Source organism: Montipora capricornis, chromosome 6 (assembly GCF_036669925.1).
Source record: "Montipora capricornis isolate CH-2021 chromosome 6, ASM3666992v2, whole genome shotgun sequence".
NCBI classification, from domain to species: domain Eukaryota; kingdom Metazoa; phylum Cnidaria; class Anthozoa; order Scleractinia; family Acroporidae; genus Montipora; species Montipora capricornis.
The window spans coordinates 15106139-15132913 of NC_090888.1; the positions used below are offsets into that span (position 1 = coordinate 15106139).

A 26775-nucleotide genomic window follows, 5' to 3' on the forward strand; every position below is an offset into this window, starting at 1 on the left:
CCGGGCCCCGATTAAAAGACCCTGGCGTTTAGTTCAAAATCGGCAGTTTTGACCCAGCGTCTTTTCGAGGCCGGCGTTTAATCAACGTCCAGCGTTTAACCGAGAAAATACGGTAATAGATTTTACTCTATCTAACGCCAGACAATAATTTTACTCGTCAATTGAGTTCGGTTCAGGAGTCAAATGGTTAAAATTGCGCAAATTTGTATTTTGAGATGACGTTCTTCTTGCTGTCTCCGTTTCTTTGGTAGGACGCCCCAGTATCGGAGAGCTTTTAAAAGAAACCACGAAGACTACACAGGAACGGAAACGTCCGACTCACTTCAAAATGTAACTTGACGTTATCTTAAAAACTCAACCATTATTCCACCTTGTTCACGGGTGAAATATCGTTTATTCCTTAGGTAATGAGATTTATCCACGAAAGTCATAGTGAATAAAATTCGTACTGATTCTAAATGTAGCCAATCAGGAGCACCAACGACAAAATTCCACTGTGAAGAAATATCGTTCGTCCAATCAGCAACGCGAACGACGAAATTTCACTAGTGATGAATGAACGTATCGAATGGAACGGTCATCCGACAGCCGTTGCACAAAAACCGCGCACTTTCAAAAATGGCAGAGGGAAGACTTGCTTCTGTTTGCGCAGTTGAGGAATTTATTTTAGAACAAGAAAACAGAAATGCCGCTCAAAAAATTGGATGAGATTTACGATTGCTTTGAACGACTTTTGAAAACGAAGGTCGTAGACAGGGAAATGGAAGTTATTCCAGCGGTTGAGCTGAATGAATACTGAATACATCAACAAATTTATCAACTCCATCCGCGCTAAAGACGGCAATGAATACGAGCCGACTTTCCTTCGAAGTTTAGTGGCTAGCTTGTAACGACAGCTGAAGAAAAAAGGGCTATTCCGCAAGCATAACAAACGACCTGGTATTTGAGAAAACCAGAGAGGTTCTTTAGTCCAAACAAAGACAACTAAAGAAGCAAGGAAAGGGAAATAAACCCAAAGCGCCGGCAGCTTTGACAAGCGACGAACTAAATGCACTCTTCACTTTGGACTACTTTGGAACCATTGTTTATTGCTTTCATTGCCCCACTCCATTTGTGCGAAATTAATTTGTCTATCAAACACTACCACGAAAAAAAACCTCAGTACCTATGAAATAAACACATTACAGCATGGAAAATGCTTTGTACGACTTTTATTCACTCGTTGTTTCGTATCAGAAAACTCACTCGTTCGCTGCGCTCACTCATTCGTTTTCTGATACTACTCAACTCGTGAATAAAAATCGTACGCGCGCATTTTCCATGAAGTAATCTCTACATACTGGGTTGGTACTAACGGTATTGAAGTAAAGATGAAAATGAACGATTCACTGTTATATGCTCTCGTTGTCGTCGAATGTGTTCTACTTAACATTTCTTTGTCTGGTTCGACTCACAACCATATTTGGTAAATCACGTGACCAAAACAGAAAATGCTTAAAAAGTCAGAGAGTTAACTATGTTTTTCGCAATTTCTTAACGCAACAGTATGAGAACATTCTAACACAAAATCTGTTGCGTGGATTTAAAAATATAACTATTTCTCAAAAAAAATTATGACGTCATAAGGCCCTCCTTTGATACACTTTTCAAAATATCAGTTCCCCTTTTTTTCCAAATAGAAATGGCATGCTACAGTTGACGAGAAATGAAGGGACGGTTCCCATCTGTTGAAAGACTGCCTCTCCCTTTCGTTTCCTGAGAGTTTTTACATGTTTTTCATTGAAACGCACGGCCGAGGACTGTAATTGCGCATGCGCCTTCTAACTGAAGTGATGCCAGATTGCCAATGAAAAAGTTACCTCATAGAACCATCCATGCAACCTTTTTGTAGAGCTCTTTGACTAAAAAGCTTCCTTGGCAAAACATTGTCTTTACGTACTTATAAAGTGCCACCCCCCTTAACCAATCATATTCATGCTTTCTGGCGTGTCTTTGCCGCATCCGTCATCGTTTCTTTAGGGAGTTTAAGAAACGGCGACGGCTACGCCAACGACAACACCACAAAACAATAATATCATTGGATAACTAAAGAGGAAAAAAACACATATTTGCGGTATTCTGCCTAAATAACAAAGAACTCAAATCACCTGGTTGTTTTGTCATAGATCTTTAAGGTCTCTACTTTAAGATCTCGGACGGGACCGGCAGCGATAAAAACGTCACCTCAAAATATAATTTTGCTGTATCGTAAGTCTTTTGCGATTATACCATCTTGTTCACGTAGCACAATGTGGGCAAAGTATCCTAAAACTAAATTGGTTAGGAGAGGCTGCTAAGTAAAAGGTTGACATATGTACTCTCGCGTTATCGTCAAATCCTCAAATTTGAAGACCTAAAATATATGGACCGAGATGGTTATGAAACTCGACAAGTTTCTTTGTTTTATGTTTTTTGTTTGCTGCTTTGGTCCTGACCCGTGCGCAAGCCACACCCTTTTGTTCGAAATGCAGCCAATTAAAAGTTTCGATTACTTTATTAAAAACTCAGTTTGTGAACCGAGGACAAAAGATTGTGCATGGTCACAGCCAAGTTGACATGAAGCGCTATGTGACTGTTCTCGCTTTTGAAGTTTTAAGAGTTTCATAACCAGTCATCATCTAAATGAACTTTGCTCAGAGTAACGCAAAAACATGAGCAGAAATGCGTGCCGCACGTTCAGCATGATTGTTTTTTCCTGTTTTAACCAATATGATATTATCGTTTTGTGGCGTTGTCGTAGCCGCAACCGTCGTCGTTTCTTAAATCTCTTCAGTCACCAGGGAACATTAGCAACATGGAGTTTAAGAAACCACCACAGGTACGACTACGAAAATGCCACAAAACATAATATCATTGGTTAAAAGAGCATAAATAATCGTGCTACACATGCTGCGATGCAGCACTAATTTTAGCATGTTTGCGGTCCTCTGTGAAATTACCAAATTTGAGGTTTTGACAGCAACGTAAGCATGCAACAGAGAATTTTTCATTCTCTCTTTTCACCCTGAAACCGCTCGTACCAATTTATTTTTAGGATACTTCGCCCATATTGTAGGACGTGAACGAGACTGAATAATCACGAAGGATTTATGATAGAGCCAAGTTATGTTTTGAGGTGATGGCGTTTTCGTCGACCGTCGCCTTCGTAAATCTTAAACTCCCTCTTAAGGTCCCTAACGACAGCGGTAATGGAAACGAGAACGTCACAAATTTGCATATTTAGTGAGCAAAAGCAAAAGCTCTGCACGCTCTGCACGTGCATGCTTTTCACTTTTGTCCATTTCTTTGCCGTCGTCAGCAAAACAACAGCGTGAAATGATCAAACTTGAGGTTTTAGGGAGAACGTCAGCGCTTGAGGATAAATCTTCATTTTCTCCCCTAAAGCGAGCGCCGTTCATACTGGTTTGTTTCTTGAGGGTTTGCCACACCTTTGTCACGTTAAAATACTTAGAACAGCCAAGAAGCGATTACAAGAACGCGAATTCACATTTACCGACGACGTTCTATTATCAGCGAGGTCGACAAGAATAACACATTTAATGAGAAGAAAATTTGGCTATCCACGCCGTGCACATCCGTTTGAAATTTTGGTTTTTTTTTTTTTTTTGGCCGTTCTCGATCGTATAGAATAGTCGCGATTATAAGATCGCGAATTCACATTTAACGACGACATTCCATCATCAGCGAGGTCGACGAGAACAACACATTTAAAGAGAAGAAAATGGCTATCCACGCCGTGCACATGCGTTTGAAAATTTGGTGTATTTTTTTTCCCGTTCTCGATCGTCCTCTCGACGACGTAAAATGACCATTTACGTGAAACGGCAAACGTCGGCTTCAGTGCCGTTTTGAGCTTCATGTAAAATGGAGTGACGCTTGTGACTTTAGCTTCGAGTGACCCAAGGACAACTCGGAATTGGACTTTGTGAATCTCGTGTATTTTAAATTAGTTAGCAAAAAACAAAAACAAAACCAATTTAAACCTCGTTTGTAGAAAAGGATGCTAAATCCTTTCAAGTAAAATTTTAAAATCCTTTCCAGTCAAATTTTACGGGTATTCTCGTTATTACATATAGACTCAAAAAGCTGTTTCGTGATTGCATCCTGGTGATCAAGATAGGAAGCCGTTATTCCTGCACTACCAAGTGCCTCGGCACAAGATTTACCAGGAAATATGTAACATAGAGCTCGTTTCTGGACCCTTTCTGGGTCTGCTTGTAAATACTTTGACAGAGAATAATGAAACGCGGGACATGTGTAGTCCAGCATGCAGGTATGCATGTGCAGTAGTAGAGTGCTACTAGCTATAGATCTCTAGCGGGGATGCTCGCACGCTTTAATTAACTGAACTAGGAAATACAACGTGATCGTTCCATGCCAAACTGTTATTAATTATGACCCCGAGTAGCTTGGCACCTGTGGTAATTGAAGTTGTGCAGGACGTGAGTACTTCAGCTGATGGTAAACTATCAATAGTTTCTCCTCAATCAACCACATCGACCGCTGACCAGTTGGCTCTGTTCTTACTCTGAAACTGCTTCTAGATTAGCTCAATTGATTGAGCATCGGACTATTCTGCAGGAAGTCGAGACATCAAAACACCGGCCGCACCAACACTCAGGGTCTGTAATATATAACTTAGGACAGAGAGCTCCCTTTGTTATCACATTTGCAAATGGTTAGACTTTCTAGTTCTCTCGGATAAGCGCTAAGGAACATAAAGCGTAGGCCCCGTCTCGTGTGACTTTCGTGGGATGTTAAAGAACCCACGCTCTGTTCGAGAAGAGTAGGGGAAGTTGTTCCCTGTGTGTTGGTCTCTCATTCTGTTCTGGGAACACCTGTGTAAAACTACTTTTTATTCAGTTAAGGACGGTGCCTTGTCATTGCGCATACGTTCTGCGCATCTCGAGATACTCGGAATTCCTATGGGTGGTCCTTATTAATTAAGGCAGGTATATTTTTGCGCGGTTTAAAACTATGCGCAAAAAGCAGAACTTAGCAAGCGCTCTTGGAATCCAAAAAGAAAATTGGAGCTAACCAGGCATTTTTCCGAGATAATTAAGCTTCAGTTTGGAAAAGAACGCCATACATATCTTTGTAATGTAAAGCTTTAAACAAATATTGTTGATAAATTATCTTTGATAAATGCGTGGTTACCAACAATTTTTTTTTTGGATTTCAATAACACTTGAATGTTAAGATCTGCTTCTCCCGCATATTCAGTAGACGGCGCAAAAATACCCTTGAATTATTAGGCACCGCCCTTAAGATTGTAAAGTGCACGACTGCCATTTGCGCTGTAAAAGCAGAAGTGTTGTTTATTGACCCTTAAAAAGCGCCTAGGGGAATGATTAACTACATAGTCATTCATTCACCGTTTCTACCAATTCTACCTCACAACACCGTTCCTAATAATCCTATCCCAGAGAATGTGTGCACATTTTTCATGCCGAACGATTTGGGATAATCGCGAGATCAATAGAATAACGCGAAGATATATTTTCAGATGATGTTCTCACAGACGTCAAGACGTCGTCGTCCCTGCTTGAGGTCCCTAATTCCCTGCCGCCGCTACGAAGACGGCGTAAACGGGAACGACTCGCCGTTGCTTTGCTCGTCTGAAACTTAACAGCGAAAGCAACGAGAAAACGAAACCTGAAGTTTCATGGGTGACTTAAGGTGGCTCAAGCCAGTTTCAACACTTGAAAGAAACGTTCCTATAAGAAGGATTGACGTTACAACACTTTATCACTTAACAGTAATATTATGGTACGATATGAAACACCAATTATTGCTGAAAAAGATTCGATAATTTTTTTGACGTAAAACGTTACCGTGAAAACAGGAAAGCCTTGCAAAAACACCCCATATTTCGGCTTTAGCTGCTCATATCTCAAAAATTAACTCGGTGACCCCCATTTCTTATTTCTGAAATGTAATCAGCATGCCAAAATAAAACATTCGTTCAAAGTTTTAAAAAATTCTGTGAGGCCAATTCAGAGACACCTTAAATAACTGAAAATTTGAGTTAGCTCTGAATCCGCTACACAGAATTTTTTCATTTTGGCCTGTTGATTACTTTTGTGCAATGAAAATTTGGGGTCACCAAGTTAAAACAATTGTGCTATGCTTAGGGCTTGCTCATGGTATTTAGAGGGTATGGATGGGATTAACTGATTAGCTAAGAAATGATTTGTTTTTTAACTGATAACTGAGAATTGTTGACGTGTTTTTTAACTGTTAGCTGAGAAATGGCCAAACATTTAGCTACATGACAGCTGAGAAATGGGCGAAAATTTAGCTGATAGCTGAGATTCCAGCACCCCCATCCTGACCCTCTATTTATTTCCCATTTTAGTGAATCCAGTCCAGACAGACAAGCAGCAAAACGGCTATGCGATACCACTCTAAAGCCAAATTTACTTCTGCTACAAGGTATTTTTGAAGGAGAGGTAATAATGCCAAAGTACAGCAGTCACAATAAAGCAGTTACGATGAAGCGAGTAAGACACCACCCACACCAAGTTCCCCAGCTAACAAACTCCTCTACAATGTACTAAGCTTTCAACCTTACTTTGATTATTTTAGGACAGTTTTGTGGTGACTGTGCAATGATTCCACAGGACAAACTACAAGACTCCACAATAAATTAAATAATTCGGCTTCGCTGTTTGGTAGACAGGAAAATTTCTGCTAAGATCCTTTGGGGTAAGCCATGTTTCTCTCGGAAATGTGAAAAACATGAACGGTATTTCGTTCGTCAAGGAAACAGTCGGTGAAGTGATACTAAACAAACAAATATTCCTCCTTTGGCGAGATCTTGTCTCGGCCAAACTTGATTACCAAGTGGCTTCGCTATAAGTTGTTTCTCTTTACCGGGAGAATTAAAAGAAATACCTTCTTTGCTGTCTCTGTCTGACCTATCTAAGCAATCTTTGTTGGTGAACAAAAAGCTGAAAAAGGCATGACTGAAATACAGAGACGAACCTCAGCAGTTTTGTGTGTCCAAGCTTCCCCGCTAAACTTCAGGTTGGACTCAGTGACGTCATCAGCTTACCGCGAGGCTACTAAAATAACACTAACTTCCTACTAATACTTTGAGACGGGGAAAAAGTACCATTTTGGAGTGACCATCTTCTTAATTGAAAATGACAAAGGATGGCAAGATCTAGTAAAGAACTTCACTAGGGCTTAACTGCAGAACACCATGCCACATCGAAGCCGTAACGAGATCGTGTGAAGAATATAGCACTCGTTTACAGCCTGATTAAGCCTAAGCGCTTGTTTCAAAGCTGCAGGGATAATAAAAATGTGTTGAAAATAGCGTTTTAGCGGGTGTTTGACAATTTTAATGTGAATCTCCGTAAAAACGAAGGTTTCTATATTCAATGTATTCTTATTCCGGAATACGGTCAATCGAACCCACCCTAAGAATTCTCCACAAAGCGCTGATCTTGACAGGGAAATTCTCCATGTCTTTTAGAGATATAAACCACGTGGGTGTCAAAAGCGCGGGGGTGCCCTCGGGATTGGCTAATGCCCGGCCCCCGGGTCGCAGTTGGAATTGACTGATGCATTGAATATAGCCCTCGTTTAAAAATGAAGCCTAAGCGCTTGTTTCAGTGGTTAGGCCTAAGCATTCGTTTACATTTTTAGCTTCAGAATATACTTAGAAGATTACTTGAGAGAGGTAGTCTTTTCGGTTGTGTATCTGCGTATCCACTTCAGAATATACTTGGAAGATTACGTGGGGAGGGGTGGTCTTTTCGACTGCGTGTATCCACTTCAGAATATACTTAAACTATTACTTTGGAGGGATGGTCTTTTCGACTGCGTATCCTCGTATCCAACCACTTCATAGACTTCAGAGGAGCAGCTTCAAAATTCTGCAGTTAGTAAATTTTGTCACCAGGTAATTGTTTTCACGCGATGTTCACATGATCTGGTGATGTGTGTCACAACAGAATGATCACAAAATATCAAAATACCTTGGCAGAGATAGAAGGGGAAGAATGAAGGCGATCCATAACGATTTATCCTTCCTTGCCAATGTCGCTTTAAAATGAAGGAAAATACTATGAGACAAGTAAAGATCATCGAAATAGAAATTTCTCCGTCACAAAAAGGTCTACTCCATTACTTTGTAAAATCTTTCCGCCTTCTCACCCTACCCCAGCTGAAAAGCTCCTTCTTTGACGTCATCCACCCACTGTCTGGATGCGGCTTGAATCTTCCTGTTGATTCCACAAGCGTGTTACAGAGCTCGAGAAAGGAGCTTGGACGTTGATTTTTTCGTGAGAAGTTGTAGCTTGATGAAGGTTTGTTTTCTTATAGTTAATGTAATGCATAAACTAAATGATTCAGCCATAGAGCCGAGTATCTATTGAGTATCCGGCAATTTTGTGCTACGCTATTTTAAGCTACAAGTTAGATTTGATCTGTGGTAATCAAGTTTGTATTACAGATTTCCTTGTAATTATACATATTTTTGCAATAACAGCTGATTGCAGAAAAAGGCGGAATTATTTCACCCAGCTGGGGAGCTAACGTACAGTTTCTGAATCGCACTCAGGCCAAGTGCGCAATGTTCATATTCTTCACCGGGGGATAAGATCTCTCCTTGGTCGCCTTTAATTAAGTACTGTTGAGTTTTCTTGGGCCACAGTTTGCTTTGTGGATTAATTATCTGTTTGGAGATTACTTTACCATGGCCTTGTTTACAAGAGGTGAAACATTTCACAGTGATTTAGTATCGCGTGATTCATGATGCATCGATGATATGGATGATGGTTGAGTGCAACTTTGAAAATATCCCTTTCAATTTCATTTTCATTTTCGTTTTGCAGTCAAGCTATGTCACGCGTGCTCATGAGTATCCACAAGAGTGAATGAACATTCGAATTCCTCTTTAGAGCTTCCGAGATTTGAATGGAATCTTGAAGATTTTTCTGAAAGTTGCTGCGAAAAATGCACAATAACTGAACAATAATTCATCAAACACATCAAAGAGTTTTCTCTTTTCAAACACCTTTTATTTTACAATAAAACGAAAGTTCATGGCTAACTATTTTTTTATGTACATCAAAGAAAAATATCCACTGGAATTCAGAATCTCCGCGAGAGCAAAGTTCAAAACTGGTTGGTAGATTTGAATACTTGGTTCAAATTTCAAAACAACTGGTCACGGGTGACATAGCTTGACTGTAAAGGCCTTCAAAAGCTTGATGTGCGCAGATTAATTATCGTTCCCGATAGAATAAAACATCCACTACATTTTGTGCAAGGTAAGGTATTTAACTAATAAATTTTGACAACTTCTGTAGGTGTGTATTTTTTAAAATGAATCTGCGTGAAAATATGTTGTTGTTCGAGACAGGCTGCCTTCACCATTGTTTTAACCAATTGTCTTCCCAATTTGAGAAATATTATGATAAAATATGCCTTTGTACGGAGAAAGGGGAATTAATAGTAAAAGGAAATGTAAATGCATGGCTGGGCTTGTTTCAAAAACTGCCAAGAGACAGTACAATTCCAGAAGTACTACTAAACTTCATCTAAATGATACATTGTATTCTTGTCTTGAGTTAGACTTGCATGTCAATAAATATTTATTTTTTAGGGTTGCTTTGGCAATTGAAAGAAAAGGATTGAGAAGAAGGCGGCAGTGCCACCAACTGAAGGTTAATTCTTACAGCTGAGAATTTAGGTGAATTTATCAGTATTAATTTTTCTCAACGTTTTTCACACTTTTCTTTAAAAACCATCACCAAATCTCTTTCTTAATGTTTTAAATCACAAGTTTGTGCCACCAGTGAATTCTTGCTTTCTAACTTATTCATTCATCTTATGTTGAATTTTACTTATTGACGTACAGCAATTATTTGACAAATGCAGGGTGTGTTTTTTTGGGAAAATTTAAAAACGTGTTTGTGTTCTTACAGTGTAGATCAATGGATCATTCAGCGTCAAAAAAGCGCAAACAAGCAGACAAGCAAACCCAGAGTTTCGTGCCATTTTAAAAACAAAAAAAGATTTGCAGTTACCGTAAAGACTCATGTATAAGCCACACTCGTGTATAAGCCGCACCCCCAACTTTCAAGCATGATTTTGGAAAAAATAAGAACTCCAAAAAAGCAATCGTGTAAAAAAAGTTGGTCGTTTGTTCGCACAAAATCTAATGTTGTGCAGCAACATTAATAAGTTAATCAACTCTGAAAATACCTTTTAAAAGTTTCTTTATAATCAATTTCCTTATTCCCTGTGACTGACAATAGTTGTCTTCATTGCTGAAGCCCACAGTTGAAATGAAAACGATAGAATTTGCACGAAAAAAGCGCAGGAGAACGATGCAAAACATTTGCTTGGTAACCACGCAGTCATTTAACAAGGGAAGTCTGGACATGAAACGCTTGAAAGAACTGCTTGCGAGCAAGATTCGGGTTTTGAACCTGAAGATGCAAACAAACTGCTCCTTTGGGAGCCACTACTACTAACCACTGTAAGCAGTGATCAACAGCAGGTTTCAGTAGGTTTAATGTTTAGTTACTGAAGGTTTTCAGTTCAATTTGTGACCCCTACAAGCCAGTTTACTCCCTCTAAAAGCAATGGTCCTGTGTATAAGCCGCATGATTTTTGGCCCAAGACTTAAGCAAAAAGGTGCGGCTTATACACAAGTCTTTACGGTAAATGATATTTTAGTATAAAATTAAAGTTAATGTTTACGAACGATAAACTCTGATCCCTTGGTCTCCATGTCCTGCTCCTTTCACATGGTGGCCTCTTTGGAGCCACATGTCCTGTAATGCGAAGGCATTTCATTTCTAACCTGCGATCAGGCCCATGTTTAGCTTCGCCCATATGTTCTCTTATGTCGTCGTTCGCTAAAATTGGGCCTGACCAAAAGTCTCTCAAGAATTCCGGACGGTCGGCCAAATTTTGGCCGACCAAACTCGTGATCTGATTGGCTGTTGAAACGCCGGAAGTGAAAATGCCATCGTGATTGCGCGGAGCTCTCGCGAAGTCCTCGAGACTAATCCGCCATAAGTGTACGAAAAAATTTGCTCCCTTTTGTTCTTACAATGCCGTGGACGGTGCAACTTGATTTTATTTGTATAAATGGAGATATGCCATCTGAAACATCTCATAACTTGTCCAGAATCGGGTTTGAATCTCTGGAACGAGTGAAATTAGCGATTCCGTTGTCGAGCTCTGTGGCCATGGGGTTGAAAGTACTTTGGCACAAACTTCCCTGCTGTTTTGAAAGCTAAATATCTGGTTCTCAGTTTCAAATGGCAATGAAAGCCGATGCATATTGGTTTCCTGGATGAGACAAGGGACATATATATCAACAGGAGGAGATGCTGATAAAATCGCAAGTTACACGAATGCATGTTTTGAATATCTGTGTATCAAACGGCGCGCTTTATTTATTTACTGTACATGACACGGTTTGTTTGCACACTTCATAACATTTCCAGTTGATTTAACTTTAAACTCGCACTCCAGAAACTAAAATGGCATGTTTCCAGAAAGATCAATTGTACAACAATAAAATAAACTTTGCGAGTTCATCTTACTGTCCGTACTCCATCAAAAAATTAACAGCCAAACTTATCAGTTATCATGATTTTACTGCGCGCAATTCTAGAAATACACTGCAACTGAAGATATTACCCGAAAAAATCACCAAAGAAACCTTCATGGGCAAATACGTTAAAGGAATAATGTATTTCTCTTTTTTTTTCTTTAAAAATCTATTGCCAAACCGTTCAACGACAAAATGCTAGGTTATCTCAATTACAAATTAAGATGTCAAGCTTAAAAGATTGCATATTCAGTGAAGTTCGGAGGGAGAATTACACCGGCCTTTGCCGCAATATAGTCGTCGAAAACATTCCCCATGCTTTTTGTTTTTCTTAAATTAAAGCCAACTGTAACCACAGGCGGCCCAGAGTCGGAAGGTAAACAATTATAAGGATTTGTATGGGAATCTTGATAACAGACTGAAAAAGATATTTACCCGCAAAAGTTCTCAATAAAAAAGCCGTACTTTATTGTCATGGTGAATTTCTTGCTTTTTGTGTGGTTTTTTGCCTGATTGAATGCGATTTAAGCGACTTCTCAAATTCCCGAGTCGTCACTCTTCCCTAAATAAAGGAAAGGCTGGCAACTCATTTCTAACTTACCTCAGATCTCGCCGAAAAAATTCACACTTCCCCGCCATCAGTCACGCTCAAACTCCGGCGATGGCTACACGGATAAATTTACTTCCCCTTGACCAAGTTTCAAGGTCCAGCGAGCATCCATTGCTGAGAAACTGCGAAAAATATTCAAATTTTCAAACTCCTTCGAGGCTCGCTAACAACCAATTTTGACACGGCTGGTCAACGGTTCACCGAGCCTCCATACGGTGAGCGCAAACCTACGCAAGTGTACCCATAGTTGGGCAGAGCAAAACAAATCCCAGACTCGTCCCCAAATACCTGCCTGGGGTCATGTTCATGTTTCTAAATCGGCGAACGATATTAAAAGTTCCACACTGAAACCTTAAACACAGCTCCCATCGCTTTGGTTGCCCCACCGCATGTTATAAATCCGGATTTTCATCGAACTCCGTAAGTGCTGAAGCTGTTTGAGGCCTCGCGTGTGCAAAAATCCCCTCGTCCGATGACACTCGACACCACGGCTGTCTTTTTGTTGTTGTTGGAAAAAGTATAGTTTTGTTAAGTGAATTGCTTTGAGCCAAAGAAATCACCGCACCGTAATTTCTACTGTCCAAAGAACAGACAAGCGAGATTGAAACTCGGATACCTTTCAGGTATTCCGAGTAATAATTGTTGGTTTTCGATCGATATCGCTTGATGCACCGGTGTGAGAAATATATAATTTTGAACATTTCAACGCAACTGGAAGCGCAAAAACAAAGCACAGATGATTTCAACGATGGCATTTTCCCTGGACTCTCAACAGAAAAATGTGTCCAAAAGGCTGAAAAGGTGCAGCGACCTTTTCATATGAATTTCTTCGGCAGTCATGATAATGTGATGTGTGGACGGATGGAGAACAGGATTGTGTTTCATACACTAGTAAATACCTTCGACTGCGTTTCAAACTCCATCCAAACAGCTTCAGTACTTACGGAGTTCGATGAAAATCCGGATTTATAACATGCGGTGGGGCAACCAAAGCGATGGGAGCTGTGTTTAAGGTTTCAGTGTGGAACTTTTAATATCGTTCGCCGATTTAGAAACTCGAACATGACCCCAGGCAGGTATTTGGGGACGAGTCTGGGATTTGTTTTGCTCTGCCCAACTATGGGTACACTTGCGTAGGTTTGCGCTCACCGTATGGAGGCTCGGTGAACCGTTGACCAGCCGTGTCAAAATTGGTTGTTAGCGAGCCTCGAAGGAGTTTGAAAATTTGAATATTTTTCGCAGTTTCTCAGCAATGGATGCTCGCTGGACCTTGAAACTTGGTCAAGGGGAAGTAAATTTATCCGTGTAGCCATCGCCGGAGTTTGAGCGTGACTGATGGCGGGGAAGTGTGAATTTTTTCGGCGAGATCTGAGGTAAGTTAGAAATGAGTTGCCAGCCTTTCCTTTATTTAGGGAAGAGTGACGACTCGGGAATTTGAGAAGTCGCTTAAATCGCATTCAATCAGGCAAAAAACCACACAAAAAGCAAGAAATTCACCATGACAATAAAGTACGGCTTTTTTATTGAGAACTTTTGCGGGTAAATATCTTTTTCAGTCTGTTATCAAGATTCCCATACAAATCCTTATAATTGTTTACCTTCCGACTCTGGGCCGCCTGTGGCGAAACTAAAATAGAGCCTGATCGCAGGTTATTTCATTTCTGCCTCTGATGTGTGGAGTAAGTCCTATTTTCAGAGGTTATTCTGTGATCTCTTTAGTTTTCTGTAAGGAGTACCTTTACTGTTTACAAATTTTATTATTGTGTTTCTGCGTGGCAATTCAAAGGCCACAGGCTCTCGCCATCATCGTCGGGAAAATCTCACTTCACTGTCGACAGAAGTTCTTTCTCTTCGTCTTCACGTTCTCTATCTGCCCATAACTGGCGGCAAAGCCGAAATGATTTCCCACTTTCCTGTTCCTCGAGTCGATTCTGCATGTTTCGGTTTCCACGAAATCATGCAAGGTGGTCGACTTCCCGCCAATGCAAAACTCAAACACTGATCCATCCGGTATATTGTTGTTCGTCACTCCCTATAGGACATTTTCACACAACCTCTAGAGACACCAATAACAATGGAGAAATACAATGTACATGTATACCACTTTCGGTGGACGAACAAAAGTTAGCTACACTGTACTGAGAGATCTTCTGCTTTCGTGCATCAACATGGCGGCGATGACGTCAAGCAAACAAGACACTCTGGTATCATTCTCGTTCCCAGAGCTGCGATCCTCTTGGCCAGCGCCTCGGATCGAGAGCTCTGGCTAGCCAGAGCTCTCGATCCGAGGCGCTGGCCAAGAGGATGGCAGCTCTGGGAACGAGAATGCTCTGGTATCCAAAGCTTAACAAAGATCTAGCACTGGCATTGGGACCTGAACACACCATCACCTGGTCCGCCCCGATCGCCAAATGCCGACGTTCGATAACCCTGGACAACCGTTTGATCTTTGACTGCTGAATTTATTGTGGTGATAGCAGTTTAAATCCTCCACTTGTTAGTTAAGTGTTTGATCTTTGACTTCAGAATTTTTCGTGCACTACAAAAAGAAGTTACTTATTTTTAGTAACTAATTCTTAAATCAAGTAGTATGCCTACCCTTCATTTAAGAATATGCTTCTTCTTTTGAAACATTAATACTTATATTAAGGCATAGTACTTGATTTGAGGATGAAAATTCCAATTTAAGGTTGCTGTAGAAAAAGCGAACTTATTTTAAGAACATATCTCCCTATTGTAACTCTTGAATTAAGAAGGTGCTTCTTATTTGACAACATGGGTCGCTTAAGTTACAAATATCTGGTTTAATTTAAGAGCCTTATTCTTAATTTGAGAATAGTTGCTCTTTATGACGCTTTTTAAATGTCTTTTATGGAATCCACTCGCTCAAGCTAAGAATAAAGCTAGTTAAGATGTTTTTACACATTGAGATGTAAATCAACCAACACAACTCTCAATCATCACGCCGTGTGAACTTCTCGACTGAAATTTGCATACTGTTTGAATCGGTATTCTTTTTATCAAAAGCCAGTTTCTTTCACCAGTCGTATTCACAGTTACGTTTAGAGCTTCGAGCATTTTCATCAACTGAAGCAAAATTGTTTGTGAAAACCTCAAGTAAACGTGCGCGCTGCGAATAATATTTATTCTCACAAGTCGCACGCGATAAAATTTAAAAAGACAGCAAAAACAAACGAGTTCTTGCATAGAATCCACGCTCTGAAGAATAAAGCAAAAGATATTTTCTGTGTCGCCGATTGAAATGAAGAATAGACTATTTGCATGTGCGATGGACAAACTAAACGTGACCGACGCGGTTTAGTAATGAAACATTGATTGACCTTTTTCGACATCCTTCTAAGAGAAACCTTGGTTAAATTTGCAAAAGATGTCACAGGAGGTTGACTTCCTTCATTGCTATTCTTCAAAAAGCTGGACTATAGTGTGCTAAGCAATTCACGTGCATATCAGAGACGTTGATCTCCTTCCGCCATCTTGGATTATAAGAAAGAGACGAGATACTGGAAACTACTGAGCCGTTTTCGTTTTGGTCAGCAGTCAACATATTTCGGCGGTTTTTATTCAAGGCGGACTGTCTTCCAGGCGTTTGAATGAACGGCGCAATGTGTTGATGATTTTCAGCTGTTTTGCTCTTTAAATGCCAATTCAAAACAAGGAAATGCTTACAGCGACTCAACTGAAAAGGTAAGCGTTAATTATACGCAGATAATATTTGATTTCATGCCTCACTGTCCTTAAAATTTGCAAGTTTTCACACTTCCAAGTCTCAAATTTGTCAGGCATGGAAAATTGCAATTGGCTTACTGGCTAAATAGTTAACTAATTATGCAATCAGGCTGGTTTTACTCACAGGATATCTTTAAATGGGGGTATATTTGTACATGGGTTAATTCTTACAGTCTCTCAATATTGAAAATACCCATCAGTACTGTATAATTATTTGGTATAACAAGGAACATAATTTTTCATGATTCTTTTAGATTCTGATAATAAGGAAATTTTGTCATTAAAATGCCTTCCAAAACTGTTCAAGTTAAAGAATATAGCCATTGCAGATGCAGAGAAACATTTTATTGTGTTTGTTGAGGAAAGTGCTCTTCCTTTTTAACCATGAAATTGTTGTTATACGTGTTTGTATTTCTTGTGTAGCTGCATTTAATATATTTTTATTATTGATGAGGTGTGTTTTTTTTTTTGTATTAAATTGCACTTTACTATATACAGTAAGTCAAAGATAAACTGTGAGAGAAACAAAGCAGTTAGATCACACCAACTGTCGTGTACAAAATTTCCAGATCTTTATTGTGATCATTGCTTTATTGCTGGTATACACATTACATGAGCCCTTTTTCCATCTCAAAACCAATCTTTTTTGTTTTGTTATATTTTTTACAGGATGAATCTCACGAGGCATCAAAAGAGAGAGCACCATCTTCATCACCATTTCTTTTGGTTTCTCCTGGGCATCAGGTGCTTTTGATGGAAACAACAAGGATGAGTTCTTGGAAGTGTTGGATAACGATGGCTTGGCCAGGGCTGTGATTTGTTTAGTAGGAATTTATTATGTTTTCCACCTAGATTATCCGGGCCCTGCGAAGGGAGTTTTTCTCTTTCTACAGGAGCATATTTTTCATCACTTTCTGTCTAAAAGGCCTCTTAGTTTGCTTCTCGCCTAGCAGAATTGGAGCTTCCTTGCAAGTAAAATAACTGTCTATATTAAGAGCTTGCAGCTACTGCTACATGTATCGTTACACTATGTTGGATTTAAGTTTTTTTGATGTAAACATGTCTGTTTTCAAGGAATTTGAGAGTGTATGCAGTAGGATCAGGAAAAGGCAACACTTTTTTGTCACCCTTTCTCTTGGTGTGGCCAATAAAACAGGTGTTAGTGTCAGAACTTCTCGCTTACTTGAGTGTTTTAGTAAGAGTTTTTTTGCAGTGTCATTTGCTAGTACATCTCGAAAATATACTACAGAATACTTTTTTTTGAAATATTTTCTCAGTGCAATAAACTAGCAAATTAAAGGTAAAAAAGGTGTTCCTATTCTGGAATTGGTAAACTTAACTAGGGTCTGAAAGTACATAGAAACCAACCAAAGACTTACCGGTAAATAAAATGTTGTAAAACAGACCCAAAACGTGTCTTTGAAATATTTTTGGTTCCTGGGTTGCTGTAATGCTCTGTTCCTGTTGCAATTTAGCTAGAGAAATGTTCAGTTTTTGGAGGTATTTACTTTAATCATACCTGTTGATTTTAATTTACCTTTGCAAGGTTTAATTACCTCTAAGGGAGTGAAGGGTTGAACTGTGTTAACATTTTACAAATGTTGGTTTTCTTAATAATATGTATCAAACTTTTGCTCTTAATAATAATAATAATAATAGGTATTCAACTTTTGCTCTTAAACCAAAGAAAATGTAATGTTGTTCTCAATTAAAGGCATTAATTTACTGTTTGAGGAATGTTGTTTGTATTTTTAGAGTTAATTAGCGTGGTATCTTAATTAACCACAAGCATATCAAATTGTCCTGTTTTAAGGAAGATGGCTCCTTAAACGTTGAGGAATTGGCTCTTGCTTTGTGGGTGGTGGTTCCAAAAAAGTAAGGGACAGTGTCTTGATTGAAGAGTGTTTATCCTAAAATAGGGATATCAGAATGTTTTGATTTAAGAGATATGGCTCCTTAAAAGTTGAACAACAAGTTCTTGATTTTAGATTGTATTCCTTAATATAAGGATTTTAGTGTACCTTGTTTTAAGAAAAACAGTTACTTAAATTATTAACAAATAGTCCCTTAATTCAAGACAGCAATTCCCTAAAATAAGGTTGTCTAGTTTACCCTGTTTTAAGGAAGGTGGTCCTTACCTATCTGACGCAAATTTAAGTAGTGTTTTCTCTTAAATTAAGTAACCAGGCCTTCTGATATTACGCGATGGTGCGATTTCGCACAATCGGCCTCAAATCGCATCCGATCGCACAATTCACGAAAAATCGCATAATTCACAAAAGGGCGCACAAAATTCATAAAATTAAACATAAAGCAACACGTTTCTTACAAATTCCTGCATAAATACGCCATTTTTAAGATGATTTATCTTGGAAAAAGGCTAAAAAACCTTTGTCACCTTCGATTTCGTAAACATTCGAAGTTCAAGGCTTTATTTTTCATGTCGGGGACCTGGTACGAGTCTCCTTCGATTGGTGCAACACAAACACGCCCTTATATACACACCACTGAAATGACACAGTTGCCTTCTCTAAGAGAAGAGATTTGTGAAAAATAAGCGAAGTTGTAAGTTTTTCGGCAAGATGTAGTTTCTTTCGTTGAAAACTGATAAAATCTTACTCATGGATAAGTTTGTTGTGAAAACGCTCGCTTTTTCTTCGACGAAGAAGGAAGTTCCCACCTTCCGCCCAATCTCACAGCTCACGATCGAGCAAGAAACGCTCCACGTGGACGATGGACTGATGTTTTTCTGGTCGTGCAATATTAGGGCCTTTTATACGAGAGAAAATAAGCCGCGGCTTACTCTGGCCACGGTGTACAAAATACGCAAAAGGAACTATTTATACGAATATATATTCCCAGGTCAATATAAGCCGCGGCTTGAAAAAGACGTGAACGTAGATTTTGTACCATTTATTTATACGGGGTGAACATTCGAGTGTTCTGTAAGCCGTGGCCAGAGAAACCCGCGGCTTATTTTCTCTCGTATAAATGGGGGTAAGGCCCTATTGTGATTGACCATCTTCGGAAGTTCGTGGTTGACAAGCACCTTGATCATTCATTTGGCATGTCAGCTGCGTCCTTTCAACTTTTAACGTGGAGAAGACCTCATTTTTTTTATTTATCCCAACTAATGTCGATCGAGATACGTAATTACTGTTCCTTTGTGTTCACAATGTCTTTAGGGCAGCAAAAAAGTGTTTTTCTTAACCTGAAACCTTATAAAACAAGCTTAAAATTGCTGAGAAATAATTTACATTATTTATCGCATAATTGGCCTTTTTAATCGCACAAATCGCATAATTTGCATTTTTTAATCGCACCCTATCAGAAGGCCTGATAACTTCTTTTTGTAGTGTGGCCTTAGATGTTTAACTCCTCTGCCTGTTATTTTACTGTTTGGTATTTTACTGCTGAATTTGTTGTGGCCAAAGAAAATAATTCCTCAGATTGTTATTTTAGTGTTTGACCTCTGAGTCCAGAATTTATTGTGGCCTTACCAGTTTAATTCCTTTGAGTGTTATTTTCGGGTTGGATCTTTGACTGCTGATTTTATTGTGGTCATAAAAAAAAAATTAATTTCTCCGATTGTTGTTTTAGTGTTTGACCTTTAAGTTCTGATTTGTTGTGGCCTTACAAGTTAAATTCCTCTGATTGTTATTTTAGTGTTTGTATCTTTGCCTTGTGGATCTACATGTATTGTGACCTTAGAGGTTAAAATAATTCCTCTGCTTGTGTGTTTAATCCCTCTGGTTATTATTTTAGTCTTTGATCTTTGACTGCTGAATCTCTTGTGGCCTTAGAAGTTTTGTTTGTTATTTCAGTGTTTGATCTTTGACCGCTGAATTTCTTGTGTCCATAGGAGTTTTTATTCCTTGGATTGCTACATGTATTTTAGTGTTTTGATCTTTGCCTTGTGGATCTATTGTGGCCTTAAAAGTTTTTTTAAAAATTCCTCTGCTTTTGTGTTTATAATCCCTCTGCTTGTTATTTTAGTCTTTGCTGTTTGACTGCTGAGAATCTCTTGTGGCCTTAGAAGTTTTGTTTGTTATTTCAGTGTTTGATCTTTGACTGCTGAATTTCTTGTGTCCATAGGAGTTTTTATTCCTCGGATTGTTATTTTAGTGTTTGGTCTTACATGTAATTTGACGGCTGAATTTATTGTAGCTTTAGAAGTTAAAATAATTATTCCTTTGATTGTTATTTTAGTGCTTTATGTTTGACTGCCACAATGTATAGTGGTGATACAAGTTTAATTCCTCCAATGGTTCTTTTAGTGTTTGATCTTTGACTGCTGATTTATGGTGCGCATAGAAGTTTAATTCCTCGCTCATTATTGCTCAATGAAAGTCAATGGTCTGCGCTGTCACCACCCTGAGAGACTACATGCTTCAAATATCAACACAAGGACCTACCCAGCCCCTCTTCCAGTTTGCAGATGGACGTTCTCCCTCCCTGTCCTCCCTTACTAGTAATTTGCAAGCTCTCCTACACACATCATTAGTAAACAGCACCACTACGCCTCTCACAGCTTTCGCATTGGAGCTGCATCCACAGCTGGTGTGTTGTGCTACCTGATTGGCTGATTAACTCCTTGGTCATTAGAAATCTGATGCCTGCCAGAGCAGAGCTGCTTCTTGACGCCAAAGGAAACAAACTTACTTGTGCCGCAGAATCCAGCTTCTTGTCCTGACGTATAAACTCTAACTTTGTTTGTTGTTTGTTTACTCATACAACCACTTGACAAACTTGCTGTGTCTTGGGACTTGGACACTACAGGGTCTATCCTTGTTTGTAGTTCATATTTTAAGATTCTACTTTCACTGCTTTTTTCTTAAAAAAAAAAGGATTGATAATTAAATCATATTAGGACTTTATCAAGCAGGCCCGAATCTCTCCACCCCACTCCCCCATATTTGTCAATCGGTCTTTCTCCTCCCCATGGGCCATCAAGTGCCTTGCTCCTCTTTCTTCTTGTAGTTTTGTAGAGAAGGGGTCTTCAAGATCAGCCTCAGCACAGGGTACCCCTGGCGTTACTCGGGTTTTGGGCAGGGAATTTCTGCCTGTGGCACCCCTTCAGCCCTGTGCTGAAGCCCCGGGCTGAAGCCCTGTCAGGGAGGGGGCATGTTGTTCTACTGCTGAACTGGGTTAACTTGGCCCCAGGACATTATGCTAGCCACCATGCCCTCCTTGCAGCACAGGCATGAGGTACCCCCTTGGTGTGGCGACATGTGCCGAGGCCCCTCATCCAGTCCATCCGGTCGGTGGTTTCATCCGAGCCTTGCCGGCATATTCCCTGCCCAACTTGGCCCACATATTGTGTTCTGTGTTGTTGTTCGCAAGTAACAACATTAACTGGTTTGTTTTGAAGAAATTCTTCAATGAAAATGCCACTAACTAAAAATACCTTAAAAGCGATCGATAAACAGAAATGACGAAAAACATGCAACCGATTACAAAGGGTATTTTTAGCGGTAGGAAAGGTGCTAACAATATTATATTTATTGCTGTCAAGAAACTTTTAGTGTATTATTTCTGGTGTGAAATTTGCAGAAACCTATTCTTGTCTTCGATCTTATGGTAAAAATGGCGCGAGAAAAGCATTTGGGGCGAAACTGTCACCCTGAAGTGATGAATCTCAAAAATCTGGATTTAGATTAAATTTTGTGCCGAAGTACATGTACATGTACATGTATCATCTTCGGGTGTGGATACTTGGGATTCATGATCCGTTTTTGGATTTCGCAAAAAACGCAAAATCTGTTTTTGGATTCAAGAATTTGCTTTTTGGATTTTCCCAAAAAAAAAAAAAAAAAAAAAACAACAACAACAACAACAACAAAAAACCACACCCTCATTCACATTCACTTATGCAAATGCAACAATTGTACATGTACATGTGACGGCTGCATTTTCCCACCAAGATTTGGCATCTTAAGGCCCTCAAGTCAACTCAAACTGTAGCCCTTACAACTCTATCAAAATCGTGACCATGTTTGGGGATGCAAACATTACATTGTATGCACATCAAATTTAAAAAGGCAGCAATTTTGCCTTTTTTGTACCTATATACAATAACAACAGCAACAGAAACACTGACTACTTATAAATGTTGCCTTTTACCATCAACCACGTTCTTGATGGTTCTTGGTGATATAGTACCAGTATTTTAAAAGCATTTATTAGTCAACTTTTAAATTAGATGACTGTGCAATTAACTCACAAAATAGGCTGCTTCCTTGGGTAAGTCCCAAGAGAAACTGGAAACAATGCTTATTCAATTTGGAGGGACAAATAAAGAGCATTATTGTAAAGTTCATGCAATGCATTCTTGTCTCTGCTATACATAGTTGTTTACGTGTATTTTTGGTTTCATTTTCTTGAAAGGAGGAAACTTCTTAACTCAAGATGTGATACCCAGATCTTTTGAAGTAAATTAAAGAGTTATTGCAGGTATGTACCAGTCTGAGAGTGTGTACCATTTTGTCAGGCCTTCTTACGGGGTACGCTGGTGAGTGACCGCACAATTCGGTCAAACCTGCACAATAACGCACAATTCAGAAAATTTAGCAAAACCCCACACAAAACTGAAAGATTTACTCAACATTGAATGTAAATACCATAGCTATTTGTATTGAGTACCAAGATGTCTAGAGGTGTTTAGGCTATTTCAGGCTATTTACATGTACTTTCAAAAAAAACAATCAACAATTTGCTCACTTATCATGATAAACATGTCGAGTGAGTACCATGTGCTAGCCATGGCTGCGAGCCATGGTAATCAATGGCCCGCGGCACTGCCTCTTGGGCAATAATCAACAAAGGTTTAATGAAAGATTATTTAGACATAAAAGGGTCAAGATGTGCATTAGGGGAATGCAATCATTCTAGGGAAATTGCCTTTCTGGAAACACAGGAGAATCACGATCTTGCATATCGATTTACAATACATCCCCATGTAGGTCCTAAACGTTTTATTATATATTTAAGCACCTGGCCCAGTTGCTCAAAGCATTGTTAACACTAACCAGCGTTAAATACCAGCATGAAACCTATAGGTTTTGATACCTCTTAACCAACGGTTAGCGCTGACCAGGCTTCAAGCAACCAGCCCCTGGAGTATTTCCAATTATGCCAACTCTCCGGGATTATACAGGAGTCTCCTGGATATAGAACAAATTTCTCGGTGTCCTGAAAGGGTCATCAATCTCCCGGATAGAAGAGGCTTTGATGCATTGTAGGCTCAAATTGCATCCTGAAGTTAAAAGAATTTCAACTTTTTAAAACTTATTTCACCATTTCTTAAAGCTTTGCCTTTGTTTGTTATCATGGACATATAACTGATTATCTTCAGGATATTGGATCATTCTCTGTTTAACCAATAAAAATTTTCGATGTGCACCGGTCGCTCAGTTGGTTGATCACCGGGCCGCCATGCAGGAGGTCGTGAGTTCGACTCCGGCCGGACCAACACTCAGGGTCTTAAAGTGACTGAGGAGAAAGTGCTACATTTGTAATTACATCCGCAAATGGTTATACTTTCAAGTCTTCTCGGATAAGGACTATAAACCGTAGGTCCCGTCTCACAAATATCTTCCATGTTTATAAGTTCTCTGTGAGACCTTAAAGAACCCACACACTATTCGAGAAGAGTAGGGGATGAAATTCCCGGTGTTGTGGCTGTCCTCTGTGATTATGTTCTTTCTTGGCCGGCTTGGCGTAATGTCTCTAAAAAGGCTTGTGGTGTATGAGGCCAAGCAAAAACAGCCACAAGTCAATAGGACTTTGCCGAGCACTTGCTGGAACATGTAGATGTAAGTGGCCTGATTTCCCGCAAATCATTGCCACCCTGTGGATATTATTTGGAAACTTTTTTTAGGAGGTGGGTGGGTGCATTTTTTGGGGGGAGAGGAGGAAGTGGGCAAATGGCAAGAAGTGGGGCAGTTGATCGTGGAGGGGGGAGGGGGGGGGGGGTGGTGTTGGGATCTGGATAAAAAAGTTCTCCAGAGTTTAGATCTCCAGAGCTTGACATCACTGTATTTCGTGCTTGGCTGGCTGCAAACCATTTCTTATGTAAAATTGAAAATTCCATTCTTGTGCAGATAACAAACAGATGAATACTGTGTGATGTACATGGCCTTTCTTTAATTTTATTGAACTACACCTGTGTAGATTTTTTTCTTTGTAGCTCTCAGGGGTACAGCAATTCCTACTGAACTTTTGTATTAGATGTGCAACTTAAGGTGGCTCCCTAGATAATACCCGCTCTACAGGGCGCGAGTTACAAAAGGAAACCTATTCAGTTTTTCTTAAAAGTTCCCTGTAGAGTTTTACCAGTATGGGTACCGATATTATAAGGCTTATTTTCTGGTTGTCAAGTTTTGGATTATGGCCATTATTACGGAAACGTCACATCTAATAAGAGGCAGAAAAATTCCTATTTTATACTTTCCTGTGCTGAAATTTTTGTATTCTTTGCCACATAATAAAAATGATATTGCCTGACATTTTGAAGTGGTAAAAAGTCAAGGTCGTTCAGAGGGTTTAGTCAATATTCTGTTTTTTGTAATTTTTCTAAATATATTTCATTAGCTCTGAGAGATTTTAACAAATAATTATAGGGTATTTGATAGGAACTGTATGTGGTTAGAACTAAACCAATGGAAAAAAAAAATACCAAAGGGAACGCGAGAAAATTAGCAGTTAATTTTACAGATTTGGTCTCGATAATGTCACAAAATCAGAAAAACATGCGATTCATTCTTTACATGTATGCACCATACTAGTGCCCAGCTTGTGCATGGCCCAGAAACTTTAGGGAGCCTCAAATTGAAAGGTTAAGGACGGTGCCTACTTACACAATGGTATTTTTGCGTGGTGTACTGAATTTGCAGGAAAAGCAGATCTTAACATTAAAATTGTTATTGAAATCCAAAAAGAAAATTGGGGGGTAACCACGCATTTTTCGAAGATAATTAATCAACAATATTTGTAAAAAGCTTTAAAATACAATGTATGGCATTCTTTTCCAAATTGAAGCTTAATTATCTCTGAAAAATGCGTGTTTATCCCCAATTTTCTTAGCACTTGCTAAGTTCTGCTTTCTCTGCATAGTTTTGAACCGCGCAAAAATATTTCTTTATCAATATTAGCACCACCCGTAGGAAATCCAAGTATCTCGAGATCTTGTCTCTGCTGTAGTGATGGTCAAATCTCTCACTGCTTATTTTTGGTTTTGTTTTCTTGAAAGGAGGAAACATTTGGAAGTGGTAAAAAGTCAAGGTCGTTCAGAGGGTTTAGTCAATATTCTGTTTTTTGTAATTTTTCTAAATATATTTCATTAGCTCTGAGAGATTTTAACAAATAATTATAGGGTATTTGATAGGAACTGTATGTGGTTAGAACTAAACCAATGGAAAAAAAAAATACCAAAGGGAACGCGAGAAAATTAGCAGTTAATTTTACAGATTTGGTCTCGATAATGTCACAAAATCAGAAAAACATGCGATTCATTCTTTACATGTATGCACCATACTAGTGCCCAGCTTGTGCATGGCCCAGAAACTTTAGGGAGCCTCAAATTGAAAGGTTAAGGACGGTGCCTACTTACACAATGGTATTTTTGCGTGGTGTACTGAATTTGCAGGAAAAGCAGATCTTAACATTAAAATTGTTATTGAAATCCAAAAAGAAAATTGGGGGGTAACCACGCATTTTTCGAAGATAATTAATCAACAATATTTGTAAAAAGCTTTAAAATACAATGTATGGCATTCTTTTCCAAATTGAAGCTTAATTATCTCTGAAAAATGCGTGTTTATCCCCAATTTTCTTAGCACTTGCTAAGTTCTGCTTTCTCTGCATAGTTTTGAACCGCGCAAAAATATTTCTTTATCAATATTAGCACCACCCGTAGGAAATCCAAGTATCTCGAGATCTTGTCTCTGCTGTAGTGATGGTCAAATCTCTCACTGCTTATTTTTGGTTTTGTTTTCTTGAAAGGAGGAAACGTTTTGACGAAAGATGTGATTTCCAGACCTTTCTGAATTATAAGTTGAAGAGTTATTGCAGGTATGTACAGTAAGTATGCAAGACTTTGTAGTCTACATGGTAAACGTTACATGTACATGTATGTGGTGTTCTTCCAAAAGACACTTATTATTATAAGATGTACAATACCAACAAATATCGCAAATAATCTTTTAAGTGTGCCATCTAACAGGAAGCGGCGATGTGGATCTGCGTAATTCCCTAAAATACGCATCCTCAGCATAATTACGATACTTTCCGCATTAAAAACAGAAGAAATGCCTGATATCAGTGATAAAGCAGCTGCTTACTGTCCTCGCAAACATAAAAGCCAAAGAGGTTGACTGTTTTGAAATGCTTATTTTCTTGAACATTGAAAGAAAACATGCCATTTCGTTCACAAGATGAAAGGTGGTTTACAAGCAGTTTCCACACAATGTTCAGCAATTGAGCCTGGGCACTAGTGAAACCGTGTTATAAATTATAATTTCATAACATACCCTGGGCTTGAAATTAAAAAAATATAAATCTGGTTGCAATTTTGTGACAATCCATGTGAAAATTTAGTTGCTTCTAATTTACCGGGGTGTATGTACCATTTGTAATCGTAGAGAAAATAGGAGCCCGCAATGTGTGTTAAAAATCGCTTAACATGGTGAGAGATCAAGGGAATGGATCACAGTCTAACCACCTTACAACTTTGCTCCATTTTTCCAAATTCAAACAAAATCCATGACAAGAAAAAAACTATTTATCGCTATCTTTA

General features: G+C 39.1%; 2 long non-coding RNA genes across 2 annotated transcripts; both read left to right on the forward strand.

Moving 5' to 3' along the window:
* The first annotated feature begins 7989 nt into the window (after window positions 1-7989).
* Window positions 7990-26060, forward strand: LOC138051610 (uncharacterized). Its single transcript, XR_011132852.1, has 4 exons — window positions 7990-8357; window positions 9659-9745; window positions 22368-22433; window positions 25983-26060. It is a non-coding gene; the product is annotated as an uncharacterized lncRNA (long non-coding RNA).
* On the forward strand, window positions 14775-17709 carry LOC138054679 (uncharacterized). Its single transcript, XR_011133335.1, has 2 exons — window positions 14775-15938; window positions 16650-17709. It is a non-coding gene; the product is annotated as an uncharacterized lncRNA (long non-coding RNA).
* Window positions 26061-26775: the final 715 nt, after the last annotated feature.